Genomic DNA, 16,820 nt, shown 5'->3' on the forward strand with positions numbered 1-16,820 from the left:
TATGCATGTGGATGCAGGGTAATTCTGAATAATGGTAATGATGAAGGGCCGTCGTTACGCAGATCATTCTGGGTTCCTAATTAAAATTATGGCTGGAAATTGCTTCCTTATGTGTGGCTTGAATTGCCTTTGCAGTAATTTCGCTTTATAACTTCTACCTAATCCTCTCTTACCACCCTTAAGAATCCTGCCTCGTCCTTGAAATTCACTCCTTTGAAATCTTTATGGGCAGTCCTGGTTTCCCCTAAGCTATGAGTATCCTGATAATTTGTTCCCAGAAGTCTTCAAGCTTGTAGGCAAAACAGTCTTTGCTCCCTTTAACCACCCGCCGTCCCGCACTCTTAATGAGTTCTGGTTTTGGAACACAACTTGATTTCATGTTGTGGTCAATATTATAAATTAACTGAGCCTTGCTGCTCCTTCTCCCTAATGAATTCACTGCTATCTGTCTTTCAGGCCAAGGCTGCCACATACTGTTTACCCTAATTAGTATTCTCTAATGGTAACCAAGTGACCAATAACTCACATCTTTTTCCAAATGAGCACTTATTACATTCCATCTCATCAGTTATAGTAGGAAAATTACATATAATGATATTCTCGCTGGGATTCCAACTAAGAAATGTTTTAGCCAAGCAACATCTGATCATGGGGGCAGTAGGATCAAAGAGTTTTTTTTTTAATCAGTATTTTATGTAGTCAGTCTCTGACCCATACGTTCCAGGTGAGATTGCTTAGTACAATAAATTTGAAGGTTTGTATGTTGACATTTTTTTATTCCATCGGATTTCAAGAATCATATCTAACAGTATTGTGTTTTGAAAACTGTGCTCTTGCTTTTCCCCACAGTAGAGGGAACTTCGGAGACAGAATGCCCATGGCAAAGTGACAGCCCAGTTTTCCAACCCAGAGTTTAGAAAAATCAGGCAACATTTGACTCTCTGAAAGAATGGTAACAGAACCCTTATGCAAATTGTAGGATATGCTCTGCGGATTTGTGGTTGGTGCTGAGAAATGCTTATTTTGGTCATTTGTTGAATGAATAAAAGAATGTTGTGTCCAGAGCTTTGTCAATATGTGCAAAGAACAGGTTGTAGGGGCCAAATGTCTGTCCTTTTTGCTTGTTGTTTATAGGAAAAAGAGAAGGAAAAAGATGATAATTATGATTTTGAGGATATTTTAAACCATTTATAATCATCTAGTGCATATTGTGGTATTATTTATGTAAGCAGAGAAGGTTGTGGTGAAATAAAAAATGTTTTGGAAGGGAAGTGGCAATCTTTTGTTATTTCCCTACTCTTGGGTACTAAGGGGAAAGTTCATTGTGCATATGCAGGTAGTCATTTATATAGATGTTTTTGTTGAAGTGACTGGAGAGCAGTTTTGAGGACCTTCTGTCTTTGTGAATATACAGATCACTAACATGCCCTTCAGTCATATTGTTCTTAGGGTTCCGAGTCTTATGGAATCTAATGAACAATTTTTAATGTCAAGAATAATTCAGCTTAGAAACTACTGTGATAGGTCAGGGCATCTGAAAATTTCCTATGTGGTTACCTTAAAAGCTTACCAAAATCTCTGATGTGGGGTCTGGGAATCTTTGTTTCTTAAAAGCTCCCCAGGTAGTGGTGATGATAAGCCTGCTGTGGGACCATGTCTGTCGCTCCCAGAGAACTGTTATTCATGAAGAACTTCCCAGAATACATCACTTTGACTTTTCATGATCACAGTAAGGGATCCTTGGGTCTGATTCAGTTGTAAAGCAGTTCTCGGGCCAAATATTGAAAGGTTGAATTATTCCTCATTCTTTGGCCTAACAAGCAGACAGTTTGTATTCTGTCCAATCTGTTGTGTTCAAGAGATTTTGGGTTATGGTGGGAGGGCAGTAGACTAAGAAATGGTGAGTCAGCCCCATTTCAGAGAGCTAGATACCAGCTAGGCTCAGGATTACATTGGGGTAGTACTTTAGAACTTCACGTGTATCATCTCACCTGGCCCTCAGAAAACCCTTGGGAAATCAGTAACACAGATATTCTTTATTAGCGTCCTCATTTTCCACGTGGGGAAACTGAAGCGTAGAAGCCTGAAGTGGCTTACTTAAGTTCCCATGACTGCTAAGTGTTGAAGCCCTTGCAAGCTCTTTGATACCAGGGAGCAGGGGAGTGTGAATGTGGCCTCGTCGCATAAACTCACATTCTTTCTGCCCCGTTTATAAAACATGAAAGAATTGACCTTTCAAGTTATGATGAGTGTCTTCTGTGAAATGCATTTACGTTTTGACCGCTTCCTGGTTGAATAGAATTAAAGTTTATAGACTCTACGGGCATGTTTAAAAAGTTTTTTGTCTCAATTTTGTTCCATTAGAGGCTTTTGGCTCCTTTTGAATTTAATGAGAAAAACCTTGGTCTAATAAGTTTCATTAAAGTGAATACTTGTTGTATTAATATATTGTATATATGTCTAGAGGCCTTCAAGTATTGGGCACACATTCATTAAAATGAACTAATGAACTAATAAAAATTGCTAATAAACTATCAATGCTAAATCACTTAATAAAAGCAATAATGAGATTTTTAGCATACTTGTACAGATGGCACAAATATTTGTATTTATGTACTGGTCACATGAATAGAAGATTAATTCCTTGATTTTTAAAAATAAGATCTTAGCAACTGAGAGTTGATGTTTAGACAGTATGTCTTTTATATCTAAAAGAAACAAGGACTGGTAAAAAGATACTGACAATATTGTTAGATGTAAAAAACATATACTACAACAACTACATATCCTTGGATCCCACTATTTTTTTTTAAGTGTGTGTGCGTGTGTGTGTGTGTGCGTGTGTGTGTAAAGAGCCTGCAAGTCGTCTGAAGAATATAATGTACCAAGTTATCTCAGATTGTGAGATTATGGGTATTTTTACTTTCTCCCTTTTGCTATTTTTTTTCTACAATGAACATGTATAACTTTGGTAATCAGGAAAAAATTATTTACTAAAAAGTTACTTTAATGTAAGATACGTACAGACTTTCTCTTAACTTTCTCTCAACTAAAGTTCTCCAACTTTAGCACACATGTAGAGAAAAAGGAACTTGTAGTTCTTTTGCTTATAGGATTGTTTTATTTTCCTATGTAAAAAAACCCCTTGTTAATATCCCTTGAAAATTGGAGAAGTGATCATGTTGGTAGTTTAAATACAGATCCCTGCATCAAAATCACCTGGGCATGCTTATATAAAAGGCAAAAATGCCTGGCCCCCAAGTCACGTGACTCAGAATGTTTGGTAATGTGGCCCAGAAGTCTGCATTTTCATCAGGCATCACAGGTGATTCTGATGCACAATTCAGTCTGAGATGCACCCTTCTGATTGCAGGTTTCCTCATGTATATTTACCTTACAGTGATTAGGGCATCTTCTAGATTCTTTTCTCATCTTCAAAGTTTTTAATAAATGTATGCCCGTATAACATCCATTTTATTGTCAGGAACACTGAGGATTGAATGTTCTCTCTAAAATATAAAAATTAGAGGGAGTCATCCATTTGGCAAGGGTTTTAGGGTATTTGCAGTGAGTCCTCCTAGGACCCTGTATCCACCCTGGGGAGCTCCTGTTGTTCAGGAGGGAGCCTTGACAGTGCTGGAACGGGTCCAGCAGGAGGGGGTAGCCTTAGATCAGAGAACTCACTGGTTCTCAAAGTTCTCTCAGAAGGCAACACCAAACTCAGGTTTCCGAAAGAATAACTAACTTTGCTTCTTTCCATTTCTCTCCTCGTCGGAACAATTGGTTATCTGAAGAAATCAGTACATCAGCATCTTGTGTTCTGAGTGGTGCATTCTTTGGAAAAAGTTACTGTGTCAGGAATTCACACGATTAGTGTGTTTGTTTTGAATGCGTGCCATTGTGCCGAACGTACAGAGCAACTATCCTTGGTTTCCAGTTGATTGAAATAATTTGCAGCAAGTTAGTGCTAAGTATAAACTCAGAGGTACACCATCTTGCTGAATTGGCCTCGGAAGGCCCTCAAATTTAGCATGCATAGAATCACCTGGAGGGCTTGTTAAAACACAGATTTCTGGGCCCACTGCCAGATTTCTAATTCAGTAAATGTGGGGACTGGGCTTGTGAGGATGCATTTCTAATAAGCTCATCAGGTACTGCTGATGCTGCTTTGAGAACCACTGGCCTAAACGAAACATCTCCAGGACCAAGACTATGGTCACATGTACAACTTGTTTGATTTTTAACTCAAAATGCAATATAGCCTCCTTGAACTGTGATGAGATGCTGCAAATAGAGGGTTATCCTCTATTTAATTGAGTGGGCTAGCATGAATTAAGTCAAGCCTAGTGAAATGTTTGTATCACCCAGACAGGTATGACAGCTGCTCTGCAGACCGTGCCATTGTCACCATTCATTCTAGGCCAACCAGATAGATTAGGTCCCATCACCGGCATCTGTATGCCCCAAGCTAAACCCCAGCCCCACCGCAGCCCCAGGTGGGCTACACCTAAGGTTTCACGTGTCTCTCTTAAGGGCATTTGTGTTTAATAGTAACTTCTGAAGCCTTCAGAGGCTTAAGGCATGGCTTACAAGGCTAGAGTGTGACATTTGGAAGAAGAATCTATCCATTTTCCCTTGGTCCAGCACTCATAAGGTTAGTCTGGGGGTCCTTGGCCTGGTATGGAGCTGTCCGTAGAATCTTTGTCACTTCTCTTCATAAGCAAGCTTCAGAACTTCTTGGAATATATGTCCCGAGCTGCTGACCACCGCCTGAAATATCCCAGAGCCTTGCCTGGGTGTCTGGAACAAACTGTTTGTCTAATCCCCATCCCTTAGAGGCTTCAGGCAGGGGGCTTTGGCCAGAAATGCTCACCCCACCTCCTCTAGGGGAGATCGGTCCAAGAATGTACTTTCCAGTTGGCTCAGAAGACTCTCGGAGGTCAGGAGGGGACTGAGCCTTGATCCAGAAAGGAAAGAACTTTTAGGGTTCAGTGGGACTGACTCTCCCCTTTTTCCTCCACATATGTCAGACTTAGGCTCCATCTTTTACTCCTGAAGTATAGTCCTAGGTGGCCCTAGAGACAGTAGTGTCCCTGAAATGCCATGAGGCAGGGGCTTAGGGGTGCAGTCTTGTTGGCAGGTGGTGGGGGAACTTGGCTCAAAGCAGCACTGCTCATATCAACGCCCCCTCCCATCCTGTTCCTCATCATACTTAATGCCCCCACCACCTGTGCTTGGCTTCTTTGTTTCTTTTTTTATATCTGCGCAAAAGACACCCTGTGAGAGACCTCATCTGCTGTGGTCCACCCAACCCTACCCATCCTCCTCTCCTCCTTAGGCTACTTTTTCTCTTCCTATTTTTTTTTTTATCACTACCTGAAATTTTATTGTGTATGTGTTTCTTGATTTATTTGTCTCTCTCCTGCACTAAGATAGTTGAAGATAGGGATTTTTTTTCTTATTCACTGCTGTCTCTCCGGCACCTAGATCATTTCCTGACAAGTGGTAATTATGCAATAAATGTTTGTTGCATGAGTAAGTGAAAGCCTAGCAAGCACATTGCTTTTCCTTGGAGTGGGTGTTATTAGGGTGGTTTTGGAGGCCGATAGTGATTGTGAGGGGGCTACATGCTTTCCAGCCCTTCTTGGTGCCTCTTTTGCCTGTGGAACATGGTTGTTCTCCAGCTGCTCTGGAGCTGCCAGATGAGGCCGGGCAGAGTAGAAGAAGAGTGGCTTATTCGGCAGTTTTGAAGGGAATTTGTCTGCGTGGGCTCTGATGGAGTCATCGAAAGGTTTGGTTCTGTCTGCAAAATCAAACTTGAGATCAACCTTGGTCTTGGGTTGGCAAGCCCCTTGCATCATCTGATTGAACTCTAAGCTGAAAGCATCATCCATCCATCATTTAATGAGAAATAATTGTAGTGCAATTCAGCAAGGCCCAGCAATACTGTTTGGTTAGTTATCTCTAATGCTTGCATTGGGGTGAGGGGAGACAGGGAGGACACGTTAAGGAAGATGACAGCCCAGGCAGCTTGCAATCCTTCCAAAGGGAAGATCCTCAACTCTGGTGCTTTGAACACCAGAAGGATGTTAATCAGGGGATTTTTTTTGTATCAGCATTGTCAACATTTACATTCATTTTACACATTGGATTTGCATCTGAAAAGACCAACTAAAATCAACATTTAAGCGATAACACTCATATTTGCATATGATTGAGCAGACATGTTAAGTAATTTTAGCCTGGCTGTTGCTAGGAAACCAATTAATAATGTTCTGCATTTCATTAAAAACTGGGTTCTATCTTTGCTTTCATTTCACTTCACAATTTAGCTGCTTGTGCTGCACTTTTTCTCCCTTGGTAAATTGTGACAGATAAATTATCATTTTACTAAATTTATTTCTGTGATTACAGTTGTTAGTCATGTCTGTCAATACAACTTCAAACCTTTTTTTTTTTAATGCTTCGGTTGGGAGGGAAGTGAATTTTAACTGTTAATCATTTTTTCCTCTATAGCTTATGGGGACTAAAATCATATTTCTGCAAAGGCCTCACAGATTGTGGGCTAACAACAAAAATAATTAAAGCAATCTTCCCTGTTCCATAATTGCACCTTCTCAGTGTGGTGACTAATAATTAGAATATTAGTCACTATTCAGACACTATTCAGAAAGTGACAGACAGCTGATTAAGCATTCATCTGCGTTTTGTTTCTCATGTTTGCCATGGTTTGTGGGCTAGACCAGGTTCTGTCCTTTATGCGGTGCAATTAAAATTTTCATGACTTTATTTTACATAATAGACTCCTGCTCTTATGAAGAGAAAATACAGTCTAAGCTACCATAAGTGCCTCTTTGAACCAATCACCTGGGCAGTTGCATTGAAATTGTAATGACATTTTGCAGTTTAGCATTTTGTAGTATTGATCTGGTCAGAATGCTCATTAAAAAGCAAAATTTGTTTCTATTCATATCTGTTTCACAGTATTTCAATCACTTTATTTGGGTGAGGCATACAAATGAATCTGGTTCTTCAACTAAGCTCAAATGGTGATCTTGCCCATTTTCTAAGGGCAAAATAAAGCAAGTTAGAATCTGCTTTCACATTTTATACTCCAGTTTGGTCTTTAAGATCTGAAGGTATAGTACAAAAGAGGACATGGAATTTGGAAGCAGCCCTGGAGTCAAATTCTGGCTCAGCCCCCTCTCTGGCTCTGTGCCTCAGTGTCCTGATTTGTCAGATAAAGAAGAAAGGACGGCCCTGGGGAAAAGATGACACCTAGGATTGTAAGGAGCAGGGCCCGGCAGTGGGTACTTGGCAGATACTCTTTCCCTTTTCCGCAAGAGCTGCTTGGGCACTGCATTAGTTTGCTAGGGCTGCCATCACAAAGCACCACAGACTGGGATGCTTAAACAACAGACATTTATTTTCCCACAGCTTGGAGGCCAGAAGTCCAGGCTCAAGGTGCCAGCAGTGTTGGCTTCCTCTGAGGCCTCTCTCCCAGGCCCACAGGTGGCCGTCTTCTCCCTGTATCTTCCCTCTGTGTGTCTGCGTCCTAATCTCTTCTGAGATGAGGACACCAGTCACGTTGGATTGGAGCCCACCTTAAGGGCCCCATTTTCATTTATTCACATCTTAAAGGCCCCATCTCCAAATACTGTCAAGTTCTGAGGTCCTAAGGGTCAGGGCTTCAACATGTGGATTTGGGGGCGGGGGGAACAGTTCAGCCACTAAGGGGCACTAACCGAGAAGCTGCACATGGCACACTGCTGTCTCCACTTGGCTTGGGTCCTACTCAATGGTCAGAACAACTGAAACCAACTGAAAAGGAGTCAGGAGATTGGGTTCTTTGGTTATGACTTTTCTGGTTAGGTCAGGGTTGATCAGAAATGCTCAGTAATACTACCCTGCCCCTTTATTTTTAGTTCTTATTTTGATCTTTTTGGATATATTCTAAGACCACTTCTTTCTGACCTTAGTAATACATGAGGATCATCAACTCCAGGCTCATAAGATCCTTATATTTATCCTTCATTGTTACTAGATGTGGATATACAAGGTGTAGGCGGTAGGGACAAATGTCCGTTTCCCTTTTTTTAAAAATGAGATTTATTTATTTATTTATTTATTTATTTATTTATTTATTTATTTATTTATTTTTGGCTGTGTTGGGTCTTCGTTTCTGTGCGAGGGCTTTCTCTAGTTGCGGCAAGTGGGGGCTACTCTCCATCGCGGTGTGCGGGCCTCTCACTATCGCGGCCTCTCTTGTTGCGGAGCACAGGCTCCAGATGCGCAGGCTCAGTAGTCGTGGCTCACGGGCCCAGTTGCTCCGCGGCATGTGGGATCCTCCCAGACCAGGGCTCGAACCCGTGTCCCCTGCATTGGCAGGCAGATTCTCAACCACTGCGCCACCAGGGAAGCCCCCCATTTCCCTTTTTAAATGACTTGTGGGAAAGTGTTTGGCTTTGAGGTATTTAGCAGAGGCCAGGCTTTGGGGCCAATACACTATTGGGCAATTGGAATTTAGTGACACAAATACTATAGAAGGTCATTCATTCATTCAGCTACTGAGTGCCTACTGTGTGGCACTGTGCTAGTCCCTGTGGTTATAATGATAAATAAAAGTAGTCATGGTCCCTGCTTTTAACAGAGCTGACAGTCTAGTGGGGAAATAGACTTTAATCAAATAATATCACAGTTTTAACAGTGTAGCTCTGATAACCATGGGGGAGGAAAGGCAGGTGATGCTAAGAGGGTGAATAATGGTGAGGATCAGGGATGGCCTTTTGGTTCAACTAAGATCTGAGGGGTGGTGAGGCTTCTTCGATGAAGGGGTGAGCAGTAGGGGCTGTGGTGCTGGGGGTGGTCATGAGTTGGAATGTGGGCAGGAACATTTCAGGGGTGCAGACTGCATGTGCAAAGGCCCTGAGGCAGAAAGCAGCTTAACATGAAAGGCAGGAACTGAGAAAAGGGCAGTGTAGCTAGAGGAGAGTGTAAAGGAGGGTGTAGTTTGAGATACAGCTAGAAAGCCTTCTAGGAAGACCGGGGGAGTTGGAAAAGACTTCTAGAGAAGTGACATCTGTATTTTTAAGTATAAATATAACTGATTTCTTCTGGTAGAGAAAGGAGAGAGGCATTTTTAGATAGAATATCATAACTTGGTGTGTTTATTATGGCTCAAGTGTCCTTATATGAAGGAATCCCATTGTTCCAGTTAGTGGACGTTCATACTTGAGTGGGTTCAAGCTAACTAGTTTACTAGATTTGCCATATTGAGATGTATCTGCCTACACTGATGCAGAGGCTCATTTAAATAGAGAATGAATGAATGAAAGAATGAATGAATGAACAAACGAATGGGTGCTGTGTTACTGAGTGGGTGGCATTGGTGGGTGGTACTCCAGGGTGGACCTGACCTTAGAAGCAGTGATGCATTATTGATCCATCTGTTCAGGTCTGGTGGACTAACAGAAGACAGGCTGCACTGACATCTCAGGCCAGTGGCCCCCCAGCGTGTGTCTCCTCCTCCTCTGCAGTTCTGGGAGGGCCCCTTAAATCCTGCTCACTGGCCCAGCCTCACCCTCGTTGCCTAAACCAATCCCAGCTCCAGGCAGGAGAGACTAGAAAGAGCTGGGTCAGCAGTTACTGTAAGGCTGACCTAGGTCACCGTGGCCCAGTTCTGGGGAGCGAGATTCAGATAATCACGGAAGCTGAGCTGCAGAGCATGTTCCAGACATGGTGGGAGTCCAGACTGCTTGGAAGAGGTCTGTCTGCAGGGAGGTATGGGAGGAGAAGCTGGAACACAACGTTGAGAGCACATCAGAAGAGACTGACAGCTATATCTCTGATGGAAGAACTCGTATGTCATTTGGTTTTGGCTCAGGCATGAATCTTTGTTTCTTTCCCCCAAAGAAACTAAAATCAGATAAAAGAAGATTTAAAATTGGAGCTTAGAATGTTTTTTTCTGCTTTTAATAATTCATTTACTTAAATAGACATAAACAAGGCCACTTGCTAGCTGCTGTTAGGTAGGAAGTCTCTGTATTTCAAAGGTTTTCATAAATGTAAGGAGTATTCTTTGATCTTGAAAACCAAGATTTTTCTTCCCTTGTGAATATTGCCACCAAACAGTCCTCAAAGGTGGCTTGAGAGAGAGCTACTGATAGTTTCCAAGGTCTTGGGATTCAGCTATACCAAAAGACCACGACATCGAAGGATTATTGTAAATTGAGGGCACAGATTTACTTGTGAATAATGGAACAGCTGCCTAAAATAACATCTGAAGGGCAATTACCTCCAGTCTACTTTGATGAATGTGGGCTTTATAATCTGTGGCCAATTAAGACTATCAGTTCTTCTGGGCCCCACAGAGAAATGTACAAACAGGAGACGCCCTTATCTACATTGGCCACATGTGCACGACTGTGCTTCTGTTAAATTTGACTTGTTTTCAGCTCAAGCAAAGAATAACTGGTCTTTTGACTTTGAGGAGATTCAGGAAACATTACTGAGCGCCCATTGCCATTTCAGTAGGCACAAGGAGTGGGATGAAAACATCACACATCCTCCCCCTTGGGTTTCATGTGAAGAGTGGGGAGCAGATCAACATGAATACAGGGAAATAGACATGGAGCTCATGATAAAAATCCTGGCATTTGCACATCATGCTACATCTCATGGCTTTATAGATGACTTCTGGACTCTACCAGCCTGGTCCAAAGAATACTTCTCACAGGGTTATTCTTATTTTGAACTTGTAGATACTTTTAATTGCAGTTCCATGTTACCTCTGCCTGGGTGCTCATGCTGGTACCAGCCACCTCCTTCAGAGTGCTTTCTGGCTTCCTGTAGGGGCAGCTCCCTGGCCAGAGCAGAGAATACAGCATTGATACAGCAAGATAAGGGAAGCCCCGGATTTCACAGGGACAGTGAGGGGCGAGCGGTCTGGCATCTGGAAAATTATGCCTTAGAGTTTAGTTGTTTAGCATCATTGAGGTCTCAAGCAGTCTGCAGGCAGTGGGGAACTGGAAAGAGGACAACAGTGTAGAACTGGGCAAATCCATCAGTTGGGGTGGCTTTTCTGGGTTAGTTGGGCCTCAGCTCAGCAGTGGCTGTTGGAAAATTGTCAGACAACTTGGGAACACATGCATGGATTGCAGGGGAAAAGAACTGCTTGCAAGTAGCAGTTCAGACATCTTCTTCCACCCTGTGGGACAAACAGCAGTATGCCCGCTAATTTGCCGTTCATATTTATTCACTTTATTTTTTAGCACTTGATACTGTGACTTAAACTCTCTCTGCCTAAGGTTCCTCAAGAAGCAGGATGGGTTTGATGAACTGGAGTCAGAGGGTTTCCTTGGCTGTTATGTTCTGCGATTGTGGAATTCTACTAGGAAAGATGCATCCGGTCCTGAAAGACCTCTACTCCAGTTAGGAAGTTTCATTAAACTAATGGAGAATAAAACAAAACAAAGCAGCATAAAAACTTGAAGCACTTTCACAAGGTAAACGATGTCATAAGACAGAAAGGAGCTGATGGCCCCTGCCACGGGCCGGAGTGCCCAGGAGAGTCTTTACGGAGTTTGGAGGGTTTGGACTGTGTATTTCAGGATGGGCAGGGTTTAGAGGGCGAGGAAAAGAGAAGGCATTCAGAGCAGGAAGGTAAGGGAAGGCCAGGGTGGGACAAATGGATAAGACATCTGTCTTGCTCACTCTTGGATCCAACACTTAGTAGAGGCTTGTTAGGCATCACTGAATATATAAATATACCAGAATATAACTTCTGGTATAGATTTATTTATAGATAGTGTTTACAGTTACCTAGGGGACTAGTGAGGTGAAGGGCAGGGAAAAAACAGGCTAAGACAAAATTAAGCAGGAATTTATTGTCTTGTTTATTGCTGTGTCCCAAATGCCTAGAATAGTGCCTGGCACCTAGTGGGTACTCAGCAAATATTAATTAAATGAATGAAATGATCAGTGACATGACTTCAGACTGTCAGGTAAGTAAATGGGGAACATTGGAGGTTTTGGAGAAAGTACCATTTAGGAAAGAACTGATTGTAAATGGGGGAGTGAGGAAACCAGTTAGGAGATTAGGAAGTAAGCACAGGGTCATGAGGAGGGTCTGAAATATGAGGGGCATTGGAAATAAGAGGGGAGAGCAGGATGGGGGACATCACAAAGAAAGCAGGATGGGGGAGTGGCTGTTGTGGGGTGTGAAGAGAGTCAGAAGATGCCTAAGATGGAAGGTGTGAAGGCGTCTAGGTGAAGAGGAAGATGACATAGAGGGGAGCAAGGTAGGGTTTAGCTGGAGGGGAGGGCACTTAGGTAGCATGTGGGGGTGAATTGCCTCCATGAGGTGCTCGCAAGTTGAAAAAAGGTTGCAATTCAAGAGCGTTGTCTCAGGGCTGGAGATCAGGTTTGTGAGTTGTTGACTGGAGAAGCAGTGGCTCAGGGGACGCGGGGTGAGCGGGGGGGAAGATGGGGAGACAGGGAGGCCATCCCGGGAGGAGCACAGCCACGGCCTCTGTTCACAGGACTGGTGGCTTCTACCCCGACTCTTTCTTTCTTTCTTTTTTTTTTTTTAAATTATTTTTATTTATTTATTATTTTTGGCTGCATTGGGTCTTCGTTGCTGCACGTGAGCTTTCTCTAGTTGCAGCGAGCGGGGGCTTCTCTTCGTTGCGGTGCGCGGGCTTCTCATTGCCATGGCGTCTCTTGTTGCGGAGCACGGGCTCTAGAGCACGGGGGCTTCAGTAGATGTGGCGCGTGGGCTCAGTAGTTGTGGCTCGTAGGGTCTAGAGCGCAGGCTCAGTAGTCGTGGCGCATGGGCTTAGTTGCCCCATGGCATGTGGGATCTTCCCGGACCAGGGCTTGAACCCGTGTCCCCTGCATTGGGCAGGCAGATTCTTAACCACTGCACCACCTTGGAAGACCCCGACTCTTTCTTTTAGAAACATCACAGACATCTTGGAAGCTATGCTCTGTTCTCGTCTGGGGAGTTTTGACTTCTCAGGATTCTCCTGGCCCACTTCCCCAGCATTTCCTCTATTACTTATGTCGGAGCATTCTGTTGCCATTGTTATTTTTCTGGTACTGTTATCCCCTATGTGAAACGCTATAATTTGTGTCAAATACATGAGCATCCTCTATAGGAACTGATCTCCTTTCTATTTTTGAAGGGTATGCTGCTCAAAACTCTGTGTGTGTGTCTAAATCTCTCTTAGAAACTGAGCTATAATGACTAATTTCACAACCTCAAATGACAATATACAGTATGCATTTATTGAATACAACTTGACAGATGCTAATATAGAAGATGTGAATTAATATTGGAACAAAAGGACATAGAATACCTATAGAATACTATACCTTTCTCATTTTTACTTTAAAAGTTCTGGTTTACTAGAAACTTCTGAATAGAATTAATTGGGAATTTAAAATCCTTGTTAAAGAATATTTTCCACGCTCATTTCGGCAGCACACATACTAAAATGGAATGATACAGAGGAGGTTAGCATGCCCTGTGCAAGGATGACACACAAATTCATGAAGCATTTATGTATCTTTATGAAAACTCAAAAAAAAAAAATCAGTTTTCACTTTTCCAACTCAGGTGGACCAGATATCTTCTGAACCGCCCTCTCTTTTCTTCCTCCTTTCTTTGTTTTTCATAAATCTTTTGAATATCACACTGGTGATTACCTAAAATGAACTTGGATAAACCAGAATTTTGTCACTGATGAGAGTTTTGCCAAACTTTACTTGTGGTGTGCTGCTTCCTTTTAAACAAATGACTCGCAAAAAACAATTTGGCAGCCTCGCAATTGTAAATTTCTCAGTGGCAGTTTGTGTCTGTATATCTCTTCAGGTCAAGCGTCTGCTGAAAAGCTATTGAGGATGACGCGGGAGTAAAGATACTGCTGTATGAATGCAGTTTTTACAAAACTTGGCAGTTCCTGTAAATAAGTGAAGATCATAACTTGTATTTACCTCTGTAATGTCTAGACTAGAGAATAAGAACCATGAGTTTATAAAAATCCAGGTTGCTGTCTATAAAAATAGAAAAGTATTTTAAAATTATGGTTCCAGTGGGGTAGTGATGAAATTTTTAGTGTATGGTCTTGGACCAAATGGGTAGCTATCTGGAGAAAGATGAAGTTATTTCTATATCTCATACTGTTCAAATAAATTCCATCTTGACCAGTTCAATTTATATGATGATCAGTGTGATATTCAAAAGAATTACGAAAAGAAAGGAGGGAGAAATCAGGAAGGCATTCATAAAATGGTCTGGTCTACTTCATTTGGAAAAAGTCAAAAATGATATTTTTAACAAGGATTTCAAAATATGAATATATATTCATATCTGCTTAAAATGAAAGGACTGGAAGAAACGTGTAAATTCCTTTTAACTTTGAAGTTAAAAGTTAAGCCTTTTAAACTATGACTCAAAATTCAGAAACCAGAAAAGAAAAAGATTGATAAATTAGACTAAATTCAGATTAAAAAATTTTACCTGGTAAAAAACACAATAAGTAAATTCAAAAGACAAATAATAGTTGAGGGAAGAAATTTACAGTTGCCAAAGGGCTAATCTCTCTATATAAAGAGCTCCTACAAATGAATAAGAAAATGACTGGCAAACCAGTAGAAAAATAGGCAAAGGACACAAACATATGATTCACAGAACAAGAAATATAGATTGTCTCTAAACCAAATAAAAGATCTTCAGACTCAGACATAGTAAGAGAAATGCAAATTTAAACTAAATAGCACTTTTTACTTCATTGGATTGGCAAAAATTCTGAAATGTGATAATCGTACATTGTTGACCAGATGTGCACCGTACTTCTCCTGAGAGTACAAAATTGCACAACCCTTATGCAGGCCAATTTAGCTGTGTCAAGATTACAAATGCAGTTACCCTTTGACCCAGCAATCTGGCTCTGGTACTTTTTCCCTGCAGGTACCCCTGAATACATATAAAGTGACGTATGTACGAGGTTTTTCATTAGTCCATTGTTTATAATAGAAAAGATTGGAAACAATTCAAATATCCATTAGTAGGAGACCAGTGAAATAAACTGTGAATCATCCATACAACTGAATATTGTGTAGCATTTAAAGAGAACATGGAAACTCTTCATGCAGTGATATGGAAAGATCTCCAAGATATATTATTAAAATGAAAAAAGCAAGGTGTAGAACAGAGTAGGTAGTGTGCTACCTTTGGTGTAGAAAGGGGACACAGTATGAGTCTACATTCATATCTGCATGAAGAAATACTGAAAGGATAAGCAAACAGAAAAAAGAAACTTAATAAAATGGTTCTCTTTAATGAGAGGGTGGGGGGGTGGACAGAAAAAGGGTGAGGGTAGCACTGTTTGCTGTATTATTTTTATTTGTGAATCATGTGAATTATTATCCAAAACAAAAAATAAGTTACATGTTTGTAAAATTGCATTTCAATGGCAGTTTAGCATATGTCCAAGGGCTGGAAATAGCTCCCCAGACATTTATCATCTCTTGTTTGGACTCTTGGCTACAGCCTGCTAAGTGGGTCTTGTATGTGATTTATCTGGAGCTGTGCTGTCTAGTATGGTAACCACTCACCACATCTGGCTTTTGAGCGCTTGAAATGCGGCTCTTCCAAATTGAGATGACCTGTAAGTGTGCCAGATTTAAAGACTTAGCATGAGAAAAGAAGAATGTAAACCATCTCACTATCACATTAATAATTTTCAAAATATTGACAGATAATAGTGAATGATAACAGTTTGGATTAAGGGGGTTAAAATATATTATTAAATTAATTTCCCTTGTTTTTTCTTACCTTAAGTGTGGCTCCTAGAAAATTTAAAATTACATATGTGGCTTGGCTCTGTGGCTCGCATTTTGTTTTTTTTGTACAGCACTGATTTAGAGTCCTGTCCACACTTGGCCATGTCTGCCAGAATTACTTTCTTTAAAAAAAAAAAAAAAAGCTAATCATGCTTTAAAACCTTCGCTGACTCTTACAAGCCTATAGAGACCCTTTGTAATAGTCTGAGATGCTTCCTTTACCCGTTCCCTACCTCCCTCGTGAATAAACACTGCTTCTCTTCACTCCCCAGACTGCAGGCCTCTTCGTAAATATGAGCCTTTGAATGTACAGTCCCTGCTTGCAATGGTCCTGAACCTCCATTTCTTGGCCTTGAAAACTCCTACTTGTCTTATAAACCCAATTCATGTGGTCCCTTCTTTGATGACGCTTCCCTGGTTCGGTCGTCCTGTTTCTTTATAGTATTTGGTATACCTGCGTGTTCTCACGCTCATCACCTGATACCACCGTTCATCTTTTCAAGGGTATTGTCACCCTCACCAGACTGTGAGCTCCTGGAGGGCAGAACCAATTGTTTTTGTGTTTCCAGAACCTGAAACTGCCAGTAAATAAACTCCAAAAAGTCACTAGGAAAATGAGGTTGGTTGTGTTTTGTTGAGAGCACACCCATTTACCTGCCTGGCCTGTGTATTGAGGAAAGCAGGCTCAAACCCTGCAGGTCTTCTCTTGGTTAGAGATAAACCTCTTTGCATAGCAAACAAGCTTACTGTTACCAAAGGGGGAAGCGGGGGGAAAGGATAAATTAGGAGGTTGGGATTAACATATACACACTACTGTATATAAAATGGGTAAATAACAAGGACTTACTATATAGCACAGGGAACTATATTCAGTATCTTGTAATAACCTATAATGGAAAAAAATCTGAAAAAGAATAGATATATACATATGTATAACTGAATCACTTTGCTGTACACCTGAAACTAACACAACA

At 41.4% G+C, this 16,820-nt stretch overlaps 1 protein-coding gene and 1 non-coding gene across 2 annotated transcripts in view; both read left to right on the top strand.

Annotated features, from left to right (window-relative positions):
* Positions 1-16,820, top strand: part of JAZF1 (JAZF zinc finger 1) — a 343,427-nt gene that overhangs the window by 48,441 nt on the left and 278,166 nt on the right. The window lies entirely within an intron of this gene.
* On the top strand, positions 13,470-13,571 carry LOC132372245 (U6 spliceosomal RNA). Its single transcript, XR_009505117.1, has one exon. It is a non-coding gene; the product is annotated as a U6 spliceosomal RNA (small nuclear RNA).

Source organism: Balaenoptera ricei, chromosome 9, assembly GCF_028023285.1.
Source record: "Balaenoptera ricei isolate mBalRic1 chromosome 9, mBalRic1.hap2, whole genome shotgun sequence".
NCBI classification, from domain to species: domain Eukaryota; kingdom Metazoa; phylum Chordata; class Mammalia; order Artiodactyla; family Balaenopteridae; genus Balaenoptera; species Balaenoptera ricei.